The following is a 19,342-nucleotide window of genomic DNA, read 5'->3' as shown; positions in this document are numbered from 1 at the left end:
TCTGCTCCCCTGGGAGCACTTCCTCCTCACCTGAGCCTTCTGCTCCCCTGTGGAGCACTTCCTCCTCACCTGAGCCTTCTGCTCCCCTGTGGAGCACTTCCTCCTCACCTGAGCCTTCTGCTCCCCTGTGGAGCACTTCCTCCTCACCTGAGCCTTCTGCTCCCCTGTGGAGCACTTCCTCCTCACCTGAGCCTTCTGCTCCCCTGTGGAGCACTTCCTCCTCACCTGAGCCTTCTGCTCCCCTGTGGAGCACTTCCTCCTCACCTGAGCCTTCTGCTCCCCTGTGGAGCACTTCCTCCTCACCTGAGCCTTCTGCTTCCCTGTGGAGCACTTCCTCCTCACCTGAGCCTTCTGCTCCTCTGTGGAGCACTTCTGCCTCTCCTGAGCTTTTGGCTCCTTTATGGAGTACTTCTCCCTCACCATCTTCTGTCTGCCACTCCCTCCCTTAGCTGATCCCACTCTGCACTTCAGGGAAGTCGCTGGTGGTGGTGTCTACTGCTGTCCCTCTCTGCACTGTGAGACGCCCTGTGGAGAGATGGAATTACAATATTGCCTAGGGTAGAGAGCAGCTAAACATTTATCTCCAAATTTTAGCTGGTCATTTCTGAGCAGTTGCTAGGCAGCCCACAAATTTGCCTAAAGTCAAGTAGAACAGGAAAAGGATTAGTCACCAGCAGTATTCTTTAGCACCTGATGGAGTTTATCGCACCTAAACTCTATTGAATCTGAAATCAGAAGGCAGTCAATTTTTCCACCAAGCAGCCCCAGATATAAAGAGGAAGTTTCAGTGGCTCAAAGGATTTAAAGGTAAAATTATGGCTAAATTGATTGCTGTAGCCTCTAAGGTTTATAACAACAAAGAAGCACCCGAAGGTCAGCAAATTCGGGGGCTGGCTAAAGTCTTACTGGCAGATAAGAGTTGGGGGCCTGATGCGCAGAGGGAACGTAGGCTGTCCCAGGCACCCCAGGGGCCAGGAGATGATAAAGGCCATGTGCACCCTCTTCTCAGAATAAATCAATGTGCTTATTGCAAGGAGAGGGGCCTTTGGAAGAAGAAATGTCCTCAAAGAAAGAGAGGACAAAGGGCCTGTAATTGGCAGGTCCAGACTGAAGGGGTGGGGTTTGAAGATTCTCCTCCAGACCTGGGTATACCTAATACTAGAGGGGCAACCTGTTGATTTCTTAGTGGACTCTGGTGCTCACCATCTGGTGTTATAGATTTCACTGGGGCCTCTATTGAACAAACAGGGATGGCCCTATAACCATGGACCACAAAATAGACCATGGATTTGGGAAGAAAGAAAGTTATTCATTCCTTCATAGTTATCCCTAAATGTCCCTACCCCTCCTGGGAAGAGATTTAGTGACTGACATGAAAGTTCAAATTAATTTCACTGGGACAGGAATGATGATATCATTATCACCCAAAGTTTATGCCTTATTCCTGGACCTAGCAGAATAATACAGGCTCTTTTCACAGACTTACTCTTAAGGTATCTTCTCTAATGGTTGAACTCCAGAGTTCCATCCCAGCAGTGTGAAGAGAGACTAACCCACTGGGGCTAGCAATCCAACAACCTCCAGTTGTCGTTGCCATAAAAGCCAATGCCCAACCAGTCAGTGTGAGGCAGTATCCCATATGTTAGAAGCCAAGTTGGGCATTACTAAACATATTAACCCTCTCCTGGAGCATGGATTCCTAGTACCTTACCAGTCTCAATGGAATACCCCATTTCTGCCAGTTGACAAACCAGGAACCATGAATATCAACCAGCACAAGATATTAGGGAGATTAACAAACAGGTTGAAGATTTCCAAGCCCTATAATCTCCTATGCTCCCTCTCTCCAGAGTTCCAAGTGTATTCAGTTCTAGACCTTAAGGATGCCTCTTTAGCCTAACCTTGGAAGCCAAGAGCCAACCACTTTTTGCCTTTGAATGCCATGACCCAGACAGGCTTCTCTGGATAGCTCACCTGGAGCTGACTGCCACAAGGATTCAAAAATTACTTAACTATCATTGATGAAGCTCTACATTGGGACTTGAGGATTCTTGGACCTCACACCCTGAGGTGAGTCTCGTCCAATATATTGATGATCTTTTGATTGCTTCTAAGGTCCAAGATTCTTGCTTAAAGGCAACTAGGGACTTACTGCAGACTTTATGCCAACTGGGGTACAAAGTGTCGGCTAGAAAGACCCAGATATGTGTCCCAGGATATATACTGAAAGAAGGTAAGAGATGGCTGCCGCCTGCTCTAAACCAAACAATTCTAAGCATTCCAGCCCCCCAAACCTGGGATAGGTTTGGGAATTTTTAAGCTCAGCTGGATTTGGCTGGCTCTGGGTATCAGGATTTTTTGAATTTGCAAAATCCTCATATGATGTTACCCATGGGGCAGAGGAACCCTTCCTCTCTACTGGGACTCAAGATGGAGCTTACAGGGCCACAAGGAAAGCTCTGGTAGAGGTCTCCACCTTAGCTCTGTCAGACATAAATAAGTCCTCCCAACACTACCAGGCTTTGCTCCTAAACCCCCTTGCATTAGGTTCCTCCTGAGATGCTTGCTCAACCCAGTGACCTTGCTGCCTAACCCAGACTCTGTTGTTATCCATGGTTTCACAGAGACACTTCAGCAAGCACATGGAAGCCGACTGTGTGCCCAAATCCAGATCTCATGCCTTTCATAGGTGGCGGCTGCAGTTTTATTGGAGAAGGAACGAGGTATGCAGGGGTTGGTTATCTGGGATTGCAAATTGTAGGCTGCTTTTTTTTTGTATTATGTCTTAAAGTAACATAAATGAATACATGTGATATTTGTCTTTCTGGGTCTGGGTTACATCACTCAATATGATGCTTTCTAGATCTATCCATTTGGCCGCAAATTTCAAGATGTCATTATTTTTCCTGCTGTGTAGTACTCTTTTGTGTAAATGTACCAAATTTTTTTTTATCTATTCTTTGGTTGAGGGGCATTTGGTTTTTTCCAGGTTATGGCTATGACAAACAATGCTGCTATGAACAAAGTGAAATGCATGTTCTTGATATATATATATATATCTCCATTCTTCAGATATATTTCCCAAAAGTGGTGTTGCTGGATTTTGAGGAAGGTTGTTTCCTAATTTTAATTTTCTGAGAAATCCCCATAATGATATCTAAAAGGGCTGAACCAGTTTGCATTCCCACCACCAATGTGGTGTTCCCTTTACCCCACATCAATTCCGGCCTAAGTTGTCATCAGTGTTTTTGATCTTGGCCGTTCTTACAGGTATAAGATGGAATCTCAGAGTTGTTTTGATTTGCATTTCTCTGATAACTAAGGACATTGAACATTTCCTTAAGTGTCTTACAGCCATTTTAGATTCCTCAGTTGGGAGTTCTCTGTTTAGGTCTGTACTCCATTTTAAAAAATTGCATTATTTGTTCTTTGGATGACCAATTTCTTGAGTTCTTTGTATACTTTGGACATCAGTCCTCTGTCTGATGTGGGGCTGGTAAAGAACTTTTTCCATTCTGTAGGCTGCTGTTTTGCCTTGCTGACTTATCATTTGCTTTACAGAAGTTTCTCAGTTTCAGGAGGACCCATTTATTAATTATTTCTCTCAGTGTCTGTGCTGCTGGGGTTGTATTTAGGAGGTGGTCTCCAGTGCCAATGTATTCAAGTGTACTTCCCACTTTCTTTTCTAAGAGGTTCCATGTGGTTTTCTTTATGTTGAAGTTTTTGATCCATTTGGACTTGAGTTTTGGCAAACACACATTTAATCCCAGCACTTGGGAGGCAGGGGCAGGCAGATCGCTGTGAGTTTTTGACCAGCATGATCTACAGATCAAGTTCCATGGAAGCCAGGGCTTTTACACAGAAAAATCCCATCTCAAAAAATGGCCACACATACATAAATGCATTTTTAAAAAAATTCTGTCTAGGTATATAGTTTATATGTTGACTTATTCTCTTTCCCGTACAAGATCAACAAGAGGCAATGCAAAGCATTAATTCTGTTGGTTATCATTCTCACTATCAGTGAGTAATTCCATATAATAATTAATAAATAAATATAAAGCAGGTATGTTTTTATACGTGTTTGAGAGTATTACCCAAATCAACAGATATGGCAAAATTACTTTCCAACACAATGCTACTTTACTTCTTTTTCTGATTATGCTCAGTAGGATTTGTATTAAAAGTTGTATGCACATTCTCTACACCATCATTCACATGATCACCCAACTTCTTCAGTTCCAAAATGATGATTTTGTACAAACTACATTAGATAGGAAAAGAAGCTGCAATTTTTAGGAGTTAACGGCTTCTGCTAATATCACTAAAAATTACTGCTACCCACTGAAACTATGATCTTCACAAATGTAAACACCGAATCTTTCCATGGTTTTCTTTCCAGACACTACTGCAGCCCTGTGATCCTAGCTTGAGTTTGCATCTCTAACTCTTCTTCTCCCTGGAAACCTGTGAAATGAGGAAGAGAAAATGAAACCCACTTAGTACTTACACCGTGTCGTGACAGGTTCTATACATAAAAGAACCACTCCTTTGAGCAAACACACCTAGCTTGTCTGCCTCGTGCCAATCACTTTACTAAGCATTGGAAAGAAAAGGCTCAGAAGATTATAGTGTTGGATGTTGCATTTACTTAGCTCCAGTGAAGTTCAAATACAGGTCCATAGTGAAGTTCTCTATGGAATATAAAATGTAAATTAGTGTTTGTATGTTAAAAGTTTCCTTCACAGATGCAGAGACCTACATCCAAACCTTAGGTTTGCTGGGGGAACCCCTGATGATGAAAAAGAGGATGGGTTTTAGGAGCCAGAAGGGAAAACGATCCATGAAAAACACCATAGTACCAACTAACACAGGCTCCTATGAGCTCACAGAGACTGATCAGACCACCAATGAGCCTGCACAGAACTGACCCAGGCTCTCTGCCTACATGTGACAGTTGTGAAGCTTGGTCTACTTGTGGGATTCTTAACAGTGTCACAAAGGACTGTCTTTATGTCTCTAAGTCTTTTCCTGGCTTATGTGACACTCTTCCCATACTGGGTCACCTTGCTGAGCCTTAATAGAAGTCATGGTGCTTAGACTACTACATCTTGATATGCTATGTTTTGTTGATATTCATTGTACATCTGTCCTGTTTTGAATAAAAATGTAGGAGGAGTGGATTGTGAGGATTTGGGAGGTAAGGCAAGGGACTAAGAGGAGAGGAGGTAAAGCAAGCTGTGGTCAGGATGCAAAACAATAAATGAATTTAAAATAAATGCTTTCTTCTTTACACTTTAATAGATAAGTGTCTTACTCTGCTATCATCAGAGAAACTTCTTCCTGTAATAGATGGGAACAAAAACAGAGACTCACAGCTGAAAAACATCCAGAAAGTGAGAGACCTTGGAAAACTCAGCCCTAAATGTGATGTCCCATCCCATCAAACCACCACCTCATGCTCACAGAACTCTGTGGAAGACTATATTGAAATTTTATAAGAGCCAGTGGGGATGGAGGACATCAAACAAACTGACCTCCAAACACTGCAGGACTGATGGACACATGAGCTCACAGAGACTGGCCTAAACCAGATGGTGTCCCAACTAGAAAGGATAAGTGAATACAATCAACTAAACCTAAACCAGCAGTTGTCTTCAACTGATAACCACTAATAAATGAAAAATTTCTCCAACAGAATATCACCGGGAATACGATCCGCTCTATTTTCTTGCGGGGGGGGTGGGGATCAGGGTTTCTCTATGTAACAGACCCTTTCCAATTGTTAACCAAGCAGTGTGAGTGACTCCCCAAACAATGCAGGTTATTGGTCTAGCTGGTGCTTTCAGGGCTTAATGATGAGCCCATGTTGCTGAAGATACCACACATTATGGACACAGGACATAGAAAATTCTAGCTGAATCTCAACTGAAAACCACTTTACTTATCTAGCTTAGATGGATACAGAGAATTCTATACAAATTTATAAAAGAGGGATGTAAATATGCATCATTTCTAACTAACTACAATATACATTGACCACGGCCATTAACAGCCTGACAAGATATATATAAAGGTGTAAGAAGTGACACTTATTCAGTGGCTACACAAACAATCTGACGAGACTAAAGTAACTCAAGAGGAGGGAAATCATACCTGGTACTAGAATCCTAGGCAGCTTATTGACGTTATTTAGGTCATGGACCTTAGAAAAGTATCTCTTGCCACTACATTGCAAGACCATCATAATTTCTTATGAAGTTCTAAATCTTATTTTATACACACATATATGTATGGTTAGCACCCTCATTCCAAGGGTGGTATTCATTACTGAAAACAGAGACCATCACTACTGTAAACAAGAAGCCACAACTGTAAACACCAAAGCAGGATGCCCAGTCCCACTGAATAGATTTATTTGCAGCCACTGCATCTTCATCTCAGGAAACATAACAGAAGAGGGATTGGAAAGAATCCTGTAAGAGTCAAATACCAGGAAGTCTGCTGTGAAAGTTTTTCCTAGAAATAGCTTCATAAACAAGACCCGAAAAATGGCACTATCAACAGACATGATAAGAACATATACACATTAGAGTTCTAGTCAGTGGTAAAAAATAATGACAACTTGAATTTTGCATGCAAATGGATGGAAATAGAAAACACTTTACTGAGTGAGATAACCCAGACCCAAAAAGATGAATAGGGTATGTATTCATTCATTAGTGGATTCTAGCCATAAACAAAGGACATTGAAGCTATAGTTTGTGATCCTAGAGAAGCTAAATAATAAGGTGAATACAAAGAAAAACATATATTTATCCTCCTGGAAATTGGTAGTAGACAAGATCATCAGACAAAAGTTGGGAGCACGGGGATTGGGGGCTGGGGAGAAGGAGAGAGATGGAGAGAAAAGGGAGAAGTAGAGGATTGGGGAGAGCTTGGGGGAGTGGGATGGTTGAGATGGAGGAAGGGTGGATATGGGAGCAGGGAAGTAAATATCTTAATTAAGGGAGCCATTTTAAGGTTGGCAAGAGACTTTGCTATGGAGGGGTTCCCAGGTGTCCAAGGGGATACCCACAGCTAGGTCCTTGGGCAGGAGAGGAGAGGGTGCCTGAACTGGCCTTCTCCCATAGCCACACTGATTAATATCTTGCATATCACCATAGAGCCTTTGTCTGGTGATAGATGGAGATAGAGACAGAGACCCACATTGGAGCACTAGACTGAGCTCCCTAGGTCCAGATGAGGAGCAGAAGGAGGGAGAGGATGAACAAGGAAGTCAGGACCGTGAGGGGCACGTCCACCCACTGAGAAAGTGTGACTGATCTAATGGGAGCTCACCAAGGCCAGCTGGCCTGGGACAGAACAAGCATGTGATCAAACTGGACTCTCTGAATGTGACTGAAAATGGGTTCTGACTGAGAAGCCAATGATAATGGCACTGGGTCTTGATACTACTGCACATACTGGCTTTTTGGGAGCCTAGTCTGTTTGGATGCATACCTTCCTAGACCTGGATGGAGAGGGGAGCACCATGGACTTCCCACAGGGCAGGGAACCCTGACTTCTTTTAGGACTGGAGAGGGAGGAGGTAAGGGAATGGGGGGGAGTGGGAGGGAAATGGGAGGAGCTGAGGAGGTGGAAAATATTTTTAAAAATGAACTTAGACAACAATGAGTACCCTAAGAGAACACACATTGATCTAATTTACATGGGAAGTAGAAAAAGAAAAGATCACTTGAGTAAATTGGGAGCATGGGGACCTTGGGCGAAGTTTGAAGGGGAGGGGAGAAGCAGAGAGGGGGGCAGAGAAAAATGTAGAGCACAATAAAAATCAATAAAAAATAATCAGAAAGAATAACAGGAAAATATCTCACAGGGCCCCATGTCTTGAAAAAGAACTACAGAAAACTAATGACTGCTGGGAAAAGGAACAATAGCATCTCCCAGGAACTGATCCCTTACTGGCTCCAGAGAGGCCAGACTTGAAATGATAAACACATGGACACCAAAATCATGGTCAGCAAGAAATGTGTGTGTGTGTGTGTGTGTGTGTGTGTGTGTGTGTGTATTGTACAAGCAATACAAAAGAAACAGGAGACTATCAAGTTAAGAGTGGAAAAGGATTGGAAGATTTAAAGGGAGGGCATTTGGTCATGGAGGAGGATTATCTGTCTATTGTGTTATTTTCATTGGTCAATAAAGAGACTGCCTTGGCCCCTTGATAGGACAGAAAATTAGGTAGGCGGAGTAAACAGAACAGAATGCTGGGAAGAGGGCTATGAGGCAGATGCCATGGAGCCAGCCACCAACTCAGACATGCTGAATCTTTTCCAGTATGCCACCACCTCGTGGTGCTACACAGATTTTTTAGAAATGGGTTAATCAAGATGTGAGAGTTAGCCAGTAATTAACTTTCTAGAGATAATGGGCCAGGCAGTATTTAAATGAATACAATTTGTGTGCTATTATTTCCGGGGCTAAGCTAGCCATGCGGGAGCCAGGTGGGATGAAAAGCAGGCCTGCCCGCAGCCCCTCACTACATATGGCGCCCAACGTGGATAACTGAATCCACAGAAAGCTTGAGAAAGCTTGGGAAAGAATAGAGTAAAGCATGTTTTGTTGGTAGCAGCAATTTCTCAGGTCTGCTCTGTTTGCTAGAGGCAAGCAAGCACTCTCATCTAAGGGAGGCTTCCTGACTCAGCTTCAGCTGCAATACTTTGCAGCTCTTTTGAAAGGTCCTGTTACAAAACACTTAAATGGTGTTGATGCAAAACTGAATGCATGCTTTTCAGTTTTCAGCTGTAGCAGGAAAAAAGCTGTGCCGTTTTAAAATGCCGGCTTTTTGGGCTGTCCTGCCAGGGCAAACTCTGACTCTTTTAGGCAGGCAGTCCGACTGAGTGTGATCTGTGAGCAGAATACTACAGCTTGTTTGCTAGCAAGGACCTTGAAACGTCATAGAGTTGTGGCAGTGAACACAGCTCTGGCTGGTATCTCAGCCATGAGGCTGGAAAGTTAAGAAATGGGCTGGATCTAGCCGTCAAAGCCATGGCTTTAATCCTTTCCTTAAAGACTCATGTGGTCAGAAAAAGAGAGATATACAGTAAAGAGAGATTCAAAGATGAAGAAAACCTTTAAATGTTTTACAGTGTGTTAAAAATATATGCAGTCTAAAAGTTAAAGTTCTTAAAGTAAAAAAAAGAAGAAAGAAAGTAGTTGGGTGTGGTGGTACACACCTTTAATCCCAACACTTGGGAGGCAGAAGTAGATTGACCTCTGTGACTTCAGGGTGTGGTGGTACACACCTTTAATCCCAATGCCTGGGAGGCAGAGACAGACAAATCTCTGAGTTCAATGTGTGGTAGCACACGCCTTTAATCTCAGCACTGGGGAGGCAGAGACAGACAGATCTCTGTGAGTTCAAGGACAAAGTCCTTGAACTTTGTCCAGGACAAAGTTAGTCCAGGACAAAGATATACAGAGAACCTGTCTCTAAAAATAAAAGTAAAAATAAAAGAAATAGAGGTTAAAATAAAGCTGCATAAAGATGGAAAATACACAGAGAATCTTGATACTGTATGCTATTATCCTCTCTTTGAATTGTTTGAATGCTGAGGAAGGAGCAACAGCTGCTAAAAGATATTTGTTTATAAATGCTGCTGAACTAATCCAAGATAGATATTTTGAAAATACCTTGACTTCAGAATTTGGGTCTAAGAATATGATGCTTTGGAAAGGAGGTCCTTCTTTTGTTTTCACAGAGGATGAGACCCTGTGGATTGCTTCTATCCCAATATGGTATGATAGACCACGACCTCCTGAAAGGTTGCTGTGAACACCCTCAAGAAATTACTTCACTCAACTGCCAACTGAGATGAACCTGGCAGACAGGTTTTACCATGAAAGACCTGATTAACAGTGCCCCTATACAGCAGGAAGAAGTTTGGAGAGAAATAACTACGTCCATATTCCCAAATATTGTTTATAAATGTTCTTTTACATTTAAAGGGGGATATGATATAGATATGAATAATTTCATTGGTATGGATTTTAAGGTCAATTTTGTTATATGTATATATATTTCTGATCTTGATTGATGTATTGTGATTGTATAGTTCATTTAAAAATGAAATGTATAATTAAAAATATAGGTTGTTAATGGATAATCATCGATAATAGTCAAGCTTGTAGTAATGTTAGTTTGATTTTCTAGATGTGCAGAGAGACATTCTTCATATCTTTCAAAGACTACAGAACATGGCATTTAATGTTTTAATAACTTAGGACAATGAGACACGTCTGCTCCTGGCAGCACCAATCTACTTCAAGAGGAAGATGGGCATCAAAGAGGCTCCTTATGGAGTTGGTTAGCCATTTGGGCAAGAAACTGCTCTTGCCTGGACTGTTGTATAAACTGGACACAGAGAACCCGCAGAGAGAGGACTGCTGAACTTGCCTAAAGGTGAGATGATCTTTCGAGGTTCTTGATTCATGAAAGAGTCTGCGAGACATTCTGCAGGACACAGCAGATAGTGACTGAACTGCCTTTGAAATTTCCTGCTTCATGGAAATGTCTCTGGATATTATGGGTCTGAAGGTCGAAGATGGGTGCCCCAACAATACAGAGGAACTTTGGGTGACTGTCCAGGCAGCAAGATGTCTCTGTCATTTCCAGAGTTTTGGAAGTTGCTTAATTCTTGTTTACTTAGGTAATATTATATCCTTCTGAAGTCTTTGATGGAGTTGAAGAATGGATAGTCATAGTTATTGTTTTCCATTATTATGATAAAGATAAAGTTATAAATATTGTGACTGTAATTCTTGTTTGATAACTGTTTTGTTATATGTAATTTTACTATGTTAAAATGAAAGCCTTTCTTTTTTGTTTAAACAGAAAAAGGGGAAATGATGGAGGAGGGTTATCTGTCTATTGTGTTATTTTCATTGGTCAATAAAGAGACTGCCTTGGCCCCTTGATAGGACAGAAAATTAGGTAGGCAGAGTCAACAGAACAGAATGCTGGGAAGAGGGCTATGAGGCAGATGCCATGGAGCCAGCCACCAACTCAGACATGCTGAATCTTTTCTGGTAAGCCACCACCTCGTGGTGCTACACAGATTTTTAGAAATCAAGATGTGAGAGTTAGCCAGTAACTAACTTTCTAGAGATAATGGGTCAGGCAGTATTTGAATGAATACAATTTGTGTGCTATTATTTCCGGGGCTAAGCTAGCCATGCGGGAGCCAGGTGGGATGAAAAGCAGGCCTGCCCGCAGCCCCTCACTACAATTTGGGACGGATTCTATGTAGGAAAAGGAGAGAAAGAGATGTAATTCTATTTCAATTAAAACATAACAAAATTCCATAAACAATTAATGATAATATAAAGAACCATTGCCTTACTGGGGATGTTCTAGTCTTAATTGTACAAGGATAGATTTTCTTGTTCTATGATTGGAGTCACTTCATTCCATGGGTTAATATGTTGAAGCTTAGTCCCCAGTGTGGCAAGGATGAGAGACGGTGATATTTTTTTTAAGAGACAGACACTACAAGAAGGCCACCCTCTGATTGCAAGTGCTGACCTCAAAAGGGATTAAAGCTGATTTAGTGGGACCATTCTCATGGATACATGAACACAATTGACTGAGAACAAGGTTAAGCCTGTCTTCCTTGTCTGGCTCTTGATTTACCCCACAAAGTCTCATCCATGTGCTCGACATGACACCATTTGAAATGATGCAAAATAATCAAGGTTAAAGTGATCAGAGTCCAAATTGATAGACTCCTTTTGTCCTTCCAAACTTCAAAATGGTGAGCAACAGAAAATAATCTAGTATGTGTAGCTATCATAGCACACTAGGGTTTGGGGATGCAGGACAAGTTTGTGTAGTCTTAGCATCTCTGTTTATCCGTAAAATATTTTTGAAAGTAAAATTTTGTCAGATAAAAACAGATGAGGGCTAGGCACATGTCATTTTGTCAGTTACGTCGTGAGCCTCAGAACTCTGACACCACAGTGCTCAGTCACCTTGAGTACTGCAGACTCCTCAGACTTCAGTAGTTGGTCCGCCAACTGCTGTGGCTATCTGTGGTGTTTAGTGCCAAGGAGTAAAAAAGAGAATTTCAAGTCCATTGAAAGGTTTTCCCTTCCAGGCTCTGCTGAAAAGGTATTCTTCTAATATCCACTTTTGATACTTAGGATGGACTGGTGTTCTCAGGAGATGTCCTATCTTGATTCCTCCAGATTATGTGAACTAATTCTTACACTTTGGTTCCAGCCTTACAGAAGTCTACTTAGAGTAATAATGTTAAGTGCTGTCACCTAAAGAAAGGAGACATTACATGTCAAGGGACGAATGCTCTGAACTACAAGAACTACACTGCATAGATTAATGCTATCTTTAATGTGGTAATTCATCCTCTTCAAAGTTGTGTATCAATTTACGCTTCATTCCCTGATTTTAATGATGTCCGCAAATTTGTAACTCACATCTAATTAAAGATTTTCCTAGTTCAGCCTCTTTCTTGGCACTGTAGAACTTATATTACTCTGACAGTTTACACAGACATTAGTGCTTAAGCACTTGGAAATGGTAGACTGACCATATACTCCACACTCTAGCAGTTGCACATTTTCCTGTTGCCACCAAGAATGGCAAGGTGGTTTATTTATTTTTTTGTTTTTGTTTTAGTTTTTCTTTGTTTTTTGAGACAGGGATTTTCTGTAGTTTTGGAGCCTGACCTGGAATTAGCCATTTTTTTTTATTTTTTTTGTTTCTTTTTGTTTGTTTTTTCTTTTTTTTGTTTTTTGTTTTCAAAGTTTATTAAATTATAAAAGTTTCCATTTCTGCCCCTCCTGCCAACACCCTCCCACTCCCCCCACTCCCTCTCCTCCTCCCTCTCCATCCCTAAGAGCAGTCAGGGTTTCTTGCCCTGTGGGAAGTTCAAGTTCCTCCCCCCTCCCTCCAGGTCCAGGAAGGTGAGTATCCAAACAGACTGGATCCCAAAAATCCAGTATATGCAGAGGAAACAAGTCCCAGTGTCATTGTCAATGGCTTTTCAGAAAGACTCCTGGCCAGCCACATTCAGAGAATCTGGTTGGATCACGTGCTCGTTCAGTCCCAGTCCAACTGGCCTTGGTGAACTCTCATTAGAGCAGTCCCCTTGTATCAGTGGGTGATCGCACCCCTCGCGGTCCTGATTTTCTTTTCCATGTTCTTCCTCCTTCTGCTCCTCATTTGGACCTTGGGGGGCTCAGTCCAGTACTCCAATGTGGGTCTCCCTCTGTATCGCCATCCATCGTCGGATGAAGGTTCTATGGTGATAAGCAAAATATTCATCAGTATGGTTATAGGCCAAGGCCGGTTCAGGCACCCACTCCTCTGTGCAGAGAACCATCTGGGGATCTCTCCTTAGACCTGGGATCCCATTTATAATCAAGTCTCTTGTAAACCCTAAAATGACTCCCTTAGTTGAGATATATTCTTCCCTGATCCCATATCCATCCTTCCTCCCTCCCCCCATCCCAATCCCCCGAGCTTTCCCCATTCCTCCCCTACTCCCTTCTCTCTAACCCTCTCCCCTTTCAACAACCCCCCCCCCCCATGCACCCGAGGTTACCTGGGACTCTTGTCTATTTCCAATCTCCAGGAGGATAACTACATGATTTTCTTCAGGTTCACCTTATTTAGCTTCTCTAGGATCACGAATAACAGGCTCAAAGACCTTTAATTATGGCTAGAATCCACTTATGAGTGAGTACATACCATATTCCTCTTTTTGGGTCTGGGTTACCTCACTCAGTGAAGCGTTTTCTATTTCCATCCATTTGCATGCAAAATTCAAGATGTCATTGTTTTTTACCGCTGAGTAAAACTCTAATGTATATATGTTCCACACCTTCTTTAACCATTTTTCTATTGAGGGTCACCTAGGTTGTTTCCAGGTTCTGGCTATTAGAAATAGTGCTGCTATGAACATAGTTGAACATATGCTTTTGTGGTATGATAGGGAATCTCTTGGGTATATTCCCAAGAGTGGAATTGCTGGGTCTTGAGGGAGGTTGACTCCCAGTTTCCTGAGAAACCGCCACACTGATTTCCACAGTGGCTGCACAAGTTTGCATTCCCACCAACAATGGATGAGTGTTCCCCTCTCTCCACATCCTCCCCAGCATAGGCTATCATTGGTGTTTTTGACTTTAGCTAATCTGACCGGTGTAAAATGGTATCTCATAGTTGTTTTGATTTGCATTTCCCTGATCATTCAGGATGTTGAACATGACCTTAAGTGTCTTTTGGCCATTCGAAGTTCTTCTGTTGAGAATTCTCTGTTCAGATCAGCACCTCATTTTTTAATTGGGTTAATTAGAGTTTTAATGTCTAGTTTCTTGTGTTCTTTGTATATTTTGGAGATCAGACCTTTGTCTGATGCGGAGTTGGTGAAGATCTTCTCCCAGTCAGAAGGTAGCCTTTTTGTCTTACTGACGGTGTCCTTTGCTTTACAGAAGCTTCTCAATTTCAGGAGGTCCCATTTATTCATTGATTCTCTTATTGTCTGTGCTACTGGGGTTCTACCTAGGAAGTGGTCTCCTGTGCCTATCTCTTGTAGACTACTTCCCACTTTCTCTTCTATCTGGTTCAAAGTGGTCAGATTAATGTTGATGTCTTTAATCCATTTGGACTTGATTTTTGTGCATGGTGATAGATATGGATCTACTTTCATTCTTCTACAGGTTGACATCCAGTTATGCCAGCACCATTTGTTAAAGATGCTTTCCTTCTTCCACTGTATACCTTTAGCCCCCTTGTCGAAAATCAAGTGTTCATAGGTTTGTGGGTTAATATCTGGGTCTTCTATTTGATTCCATAGGTCGACTTCTCTGTTCTTATGCCAGTACCAAGATGTTTTCAATACTGTAGCTGTGTAATAGAGTTTGAAGTCATGGATGGTTATACCTCCAGAAGTTCCTTTATTATATAAGGTTGTTTTGGCTATCCTGGGTTTTTTTTGTTTTTCCATATAAAATTAATTATTATTCTCTCAAGGTCTGTGAAGAAGTTTGATGGGATTTTGATGGGGATTGCTCTTGGTAGAAATTTTTACCATTTTTACTATGTTGATCCTTCCAATCCAAGAGCAAGGGAGATCTTTCCATTTTCTGGTATCCTCCTCAATTTCTTTCTTCAAAGACTTAAAGTTCTTGTCAAATAGGTCTTTCACTTCCTCAGTCAGAGTTATCCCAAGATATTTTATGCTATTTGTGGCTATCGTGATAGGGGAAGTTTCTCTGATTTCCCTCCCTGCTTCTTTATCCTTTGTGTATAGGAGGGCAACTGATTTTTTGGAGTTTATCTTGTATCCTGCCACATTACTAAAGGTGTTTATCAGCTGTAGGAGTTCTTTGGTAGATGTTTTTGGGTCGCTCTTGTATACTATCATATTGTCTGCAAATAATGAGAGTTTAACTTCTTCCTTTCCAATTCGAATCCCCTCGATCACCTTATGTTGTCGTATTGCTATTGCTAGAACTTCTAGCACTATATTGAAGAGGTATGGGGAGAGTGGACAGCCTTGTCTTGTTCCTGATTTCAATGGAATGGCTTTGAGTTTCTCTCCGTTCAGTTTGATGTTAGCTGTTGGCTTGCTGTAAATAGCTTTTATTATATTTAGGTATGATCCTTGTATCCCCAGGTTCTACCCTGCTAAGCTCTCCTGCCTACCATCCCAGCTTCCATCCAGGTACAAATTCCTATATTTCTCCCTTCCCCCTGGGGCCATAAAATTTCCACAGCTCTGATGCCTTGCGCGCTGGGCCTGGGCTGTAGGTGCATCTCAGCTGGAGGCAGTTCCTGTGTCTTAAAAGCCTCCCTGAGGACAGGTGGGCCTGGTGTCAGCTCAGTGACATTCCTGACCAGCAAGGGACCCTGACTTCTAGCAGAGGGCCATTGGAGGGGTGAGTTTGCTTCTTGCCCGCGGCGGGGACCCGGCGAGGAGGAGCTCTGACTTTCCCCGACCCCATAGACTCCCAGGTCACCCTGCAGTGCTGGCTCCCCCCTGTTAAGCTCTCCCGCCTGCCATCCCAGCTTCCATCCAGGTACAAATTCCTATATTTCTCCCTTCCCCCTGGGGCCATAAAATTTCCCCAGCTCAGCTGCCTTGCATGCTGGGCCTGGGTTGTAGGCGCATCCCAGAAGGAGGGAGTGCCTGTCCTTCAATAGCCTGCCTGAGGAAAGGTGGGCATTCTGTCAGTGAAGTCCCTGCCCAACAAGGGAACCTGACTCGGTACCAGAAGATCCAATAGAGAGCCATTTTTTTTAAAACTCAGGGTAAGTAACCTAAATACTATTAGAGTAGTTTTATTGATCTTTTTTAACCAAACAACCATTTTTTTCTCCAATAAAAATTAAGTTAATGACTTTTAAGTAGTATAGTGACTATTATTCACAGGAAAGTAAGTGTAACCCATGCTTTTGTGTTAGGCTTTTAGTGTCTCCTGCTTTGTAGTCTCCTCAACATTTTATGTCATTATGATGCTTTTTCTGATTTATCTGCTTTAACCTTTTAGAGAAAATAGATTTTTCTCATATAACATGTCCTGATTATGATTTCCCTCTCTGTCTTCTCCTCCCAGTTCCTTCTTACATCCCCTCCCACTCCAATCTTCTCCCTCTCTATTGCTCTATAGAAAACAAGCAGACTTCCAAGGGATGATAACATAAAATAAAAGGAGATGAAAGAAAAACTAGTCCATCAGAATTTGAAAAAATAAACCAAGAAACAGTAGGAAAATGGCTAAGAAAAGGCCAATAATGAAAGATCCACTTGTTTGCACACTCAGAAATCATATAAAACACTAAGGTGGAAGCCATCGTTTATATGCAAAGGACCTGGTAGAACCAGTGCAGGCTGTGCATGCTGCCTCACTTGCTGTGAGCTCAGATGCGCATTGGTCTTGTTGATTTAGAAGGTCTCATTTTCTTGGTGTCTTCCATCCCTCTGGCTCTTACACCCTCTCTGTCTTTTCTGCAGGATATCCTGTTCCCTGAAAGGACAGTTTTGATGGAAACCTCACTCTTAGGGCTGAGTGTCCAAGTCTCTCAGTCTCATTCTAACGTCTGTGTGTGTGTCTCTGTGTTTGTTCTAATTTTCTGTAGGGAGAAGCTTCTCTGATGGCCTGCCACCCACAGCATTTTTCTGTGCAAGCAGAGAATGGGCTAGTACTCTCTCCTTTCAGACTGATTTTGGAAATGTTAACAGTGAACTTGACTAGCTGTGGCTCAAACAGGTAAGCACTCTCATTTGTCAATGAGTCCGGGCACAAACTTGTGAATAGCGACTGTCGCTCCCACAGCTGTAATTAAACAGTCTTCCTGTTTTCATTCAGACACCTTAGCCTGAGGTTTTTATTCTTAGAGCAGAAGACGACTTCACACTGATATTCTAGACAGGAAAAAGAGAATAGGATGGGTAGGCAGAAGGTTTGCAAACATTTTTTGTTTAGGGAAGAGTACCATCCCCAGAGGCTTCTGCCTATCTGCTCTAGACTGTAACTGAGCTGGGTAACGCCTTGCTGCAAGACAGCCAGAAAAGGAAGGTGACTGTCAAGTTTGTTGGGGTTAACATGGACTGACTGTGAAGCTTGGTGTGGTGGCACACACCTTTAATCTCAGCATTCAGGAAATTTAAATTCAACAGAGGCAGGAGAATCTCTGTGAGTTCGAGATCATCCTTACCTAGCATAGTGAACTCCAGGCCAGGAAAAACTGAAGAGTGAGACCTTGTCTTAAAAACCACAACAAAAAGCCTTTCATCTCTAGCAACCCTGTCTCTAAAAAGGCAAAAACCAAAAAGAACAACAAAAACCAATCTCTCCACCACCACCACCTAAAAACCAGAAATGATAAATAAATAGATAAATAAAATTAAAAACAATAGTGGAATGATTTGGAAGACATTTCATGTCTGTGGACCTGTCTTGGTTTTTCTCAGCATCCCTGAGCGGCAGTCAATGAAGCCAAATAGAAGTCTCAGAGTTGAAATGTCTCCCCACGATCCTTTCTGATGACAATTTTGTACGAGGACAGCAACTAAATAGTATCCTAAACATCGAATTAGAAAAAAATCAGGTTAGAAGACACAAACCTTTGTAGCCTGGGGACGATTGTAATGCCAACTACACACTTTGTTAAAACTTAGAGTTCCCACCAGGAACTCAGCATTCTTTCCACAAACCTGGCTTGACTCCATGCACCCACATAAGGATTCTCTTCCGACCTCTGCGGTACCAGTGTTACAACTGAGAAGTATTTTATGTACAAAGTAGACAGAATATTCATACACAAAAGCTTCAAAAGCAAAACCTTTGTGGGTTTGTTTTATTACATTCTCATTTCTAGCGTTACAGACCAGAAAAGACAAAGAAAAGGAGGCACTTGTCAGTGGCAGAGACATCTTTACTGTCTTTTGAGGACGTTAGGACTGCTTTCGCTCCTTTTGTACACATCAAACGTGCACCCACACAGGACGTTAGATGGAACTCGGATTGATATGACCACCGCAAGGAAAAGAAAGCAAAGCGAAGCGCATCCACAGAGAACAACTGTCGAGCAATGCTGTAGTTAAACATCAGCCCCCGCCTCTCGTAAACAAAATCAGACCACCTCTTTTTAGCTACAAGGAAAACCAGGGGAGAGCGCGAACACAGTTCCCCACTGCCACAAATTATGCAGTCCAGTTTCCCGCACTTGGGAGCAAAATCGCAGAGGTCAGCACACTCCAAGTGCAATGGGTGAGCTTCAGCCTGGAAAAACCCACCCACCTGATCGTGGTGTCTCTCCTACTTTCCCCCTCCGCAGCCCCGACCCAGCCCCACCCACCCTGTGCTCTGAACATGCAGTCACTTCTCCGCATTCTTGTGCTAGCTTTCTGAGACGCATATATATGTTCTAAGTTTATCTGTCACCTACAGCCTGGCTTTTCTTCCTAAGTCATGAGAAATCTCTACAGTTCCAAAGAGACACAGACCCGGTGGCTCTTAGGCGCCTCTTATCTGCATAGATCACGCCCTCTGGCGACAGGTCCTGCCTTTAGTCTGCTTCTCCTTCCTCCCCTTGTGGGTTTACCCTCAAGCCATTTTCGCTATTTTATTGGCTCATTGTCCTTGGTGTATTCTGAACTTTTGCTTTAAGGTTTACAGTGTCACTTTTACTGTCCCACAGCCTGTGCTCAAGGACCGCTCTTCCTTCCCCGCGCTTACGGGCTTCTTACCATGAAGTTTGCTTCTTCCAAGTTTGTAGACCCCACAATTTATTGTTATTATTTTTGTCTAAACAGTCAGT

At 42.4% G+C, this 19,342-nt stretch overlaps 1 non-coding gene across 1 annotated transcript; it reads right to left on the bottom strand.

Annotated features, from left to right (window-relative positions):
* Positions 1-18,687: 18,687 nt before the first annotated feature.
* On the bottom strand, positions 18,688-18,847 carry LOC148118646 (U1 spliceosomal RNA). Its single transcript, XR_015735896.1, has one exon. It is a non-coding gene; the product is annotated as a U1 spliceosomal RNA (small nuclear RNA).
* Between the last annotated feature and the right edge of the window lie 495 nt (positions 18,848-19,342).

The sequence above is a fragment of the Myodes glareolus genome, chromosome 21, assembly GCF_982192425.1.
Source record: "Myodes glareolus chromosome 21, mMyoGla1.1, whole genome shotgun sequence".
Classification (NCBI taxonomy): Eukaryota; Metazoa; Chordata; class Mammalia; order Rodentia; family Cricetidae; genus Myodes; species Myodes glareolus.
The sequence above is the reverse complement of the archived record's forward strand: the minus strand, read 5'-3'. Positions and strand labels throughout refer to the sequence as shown.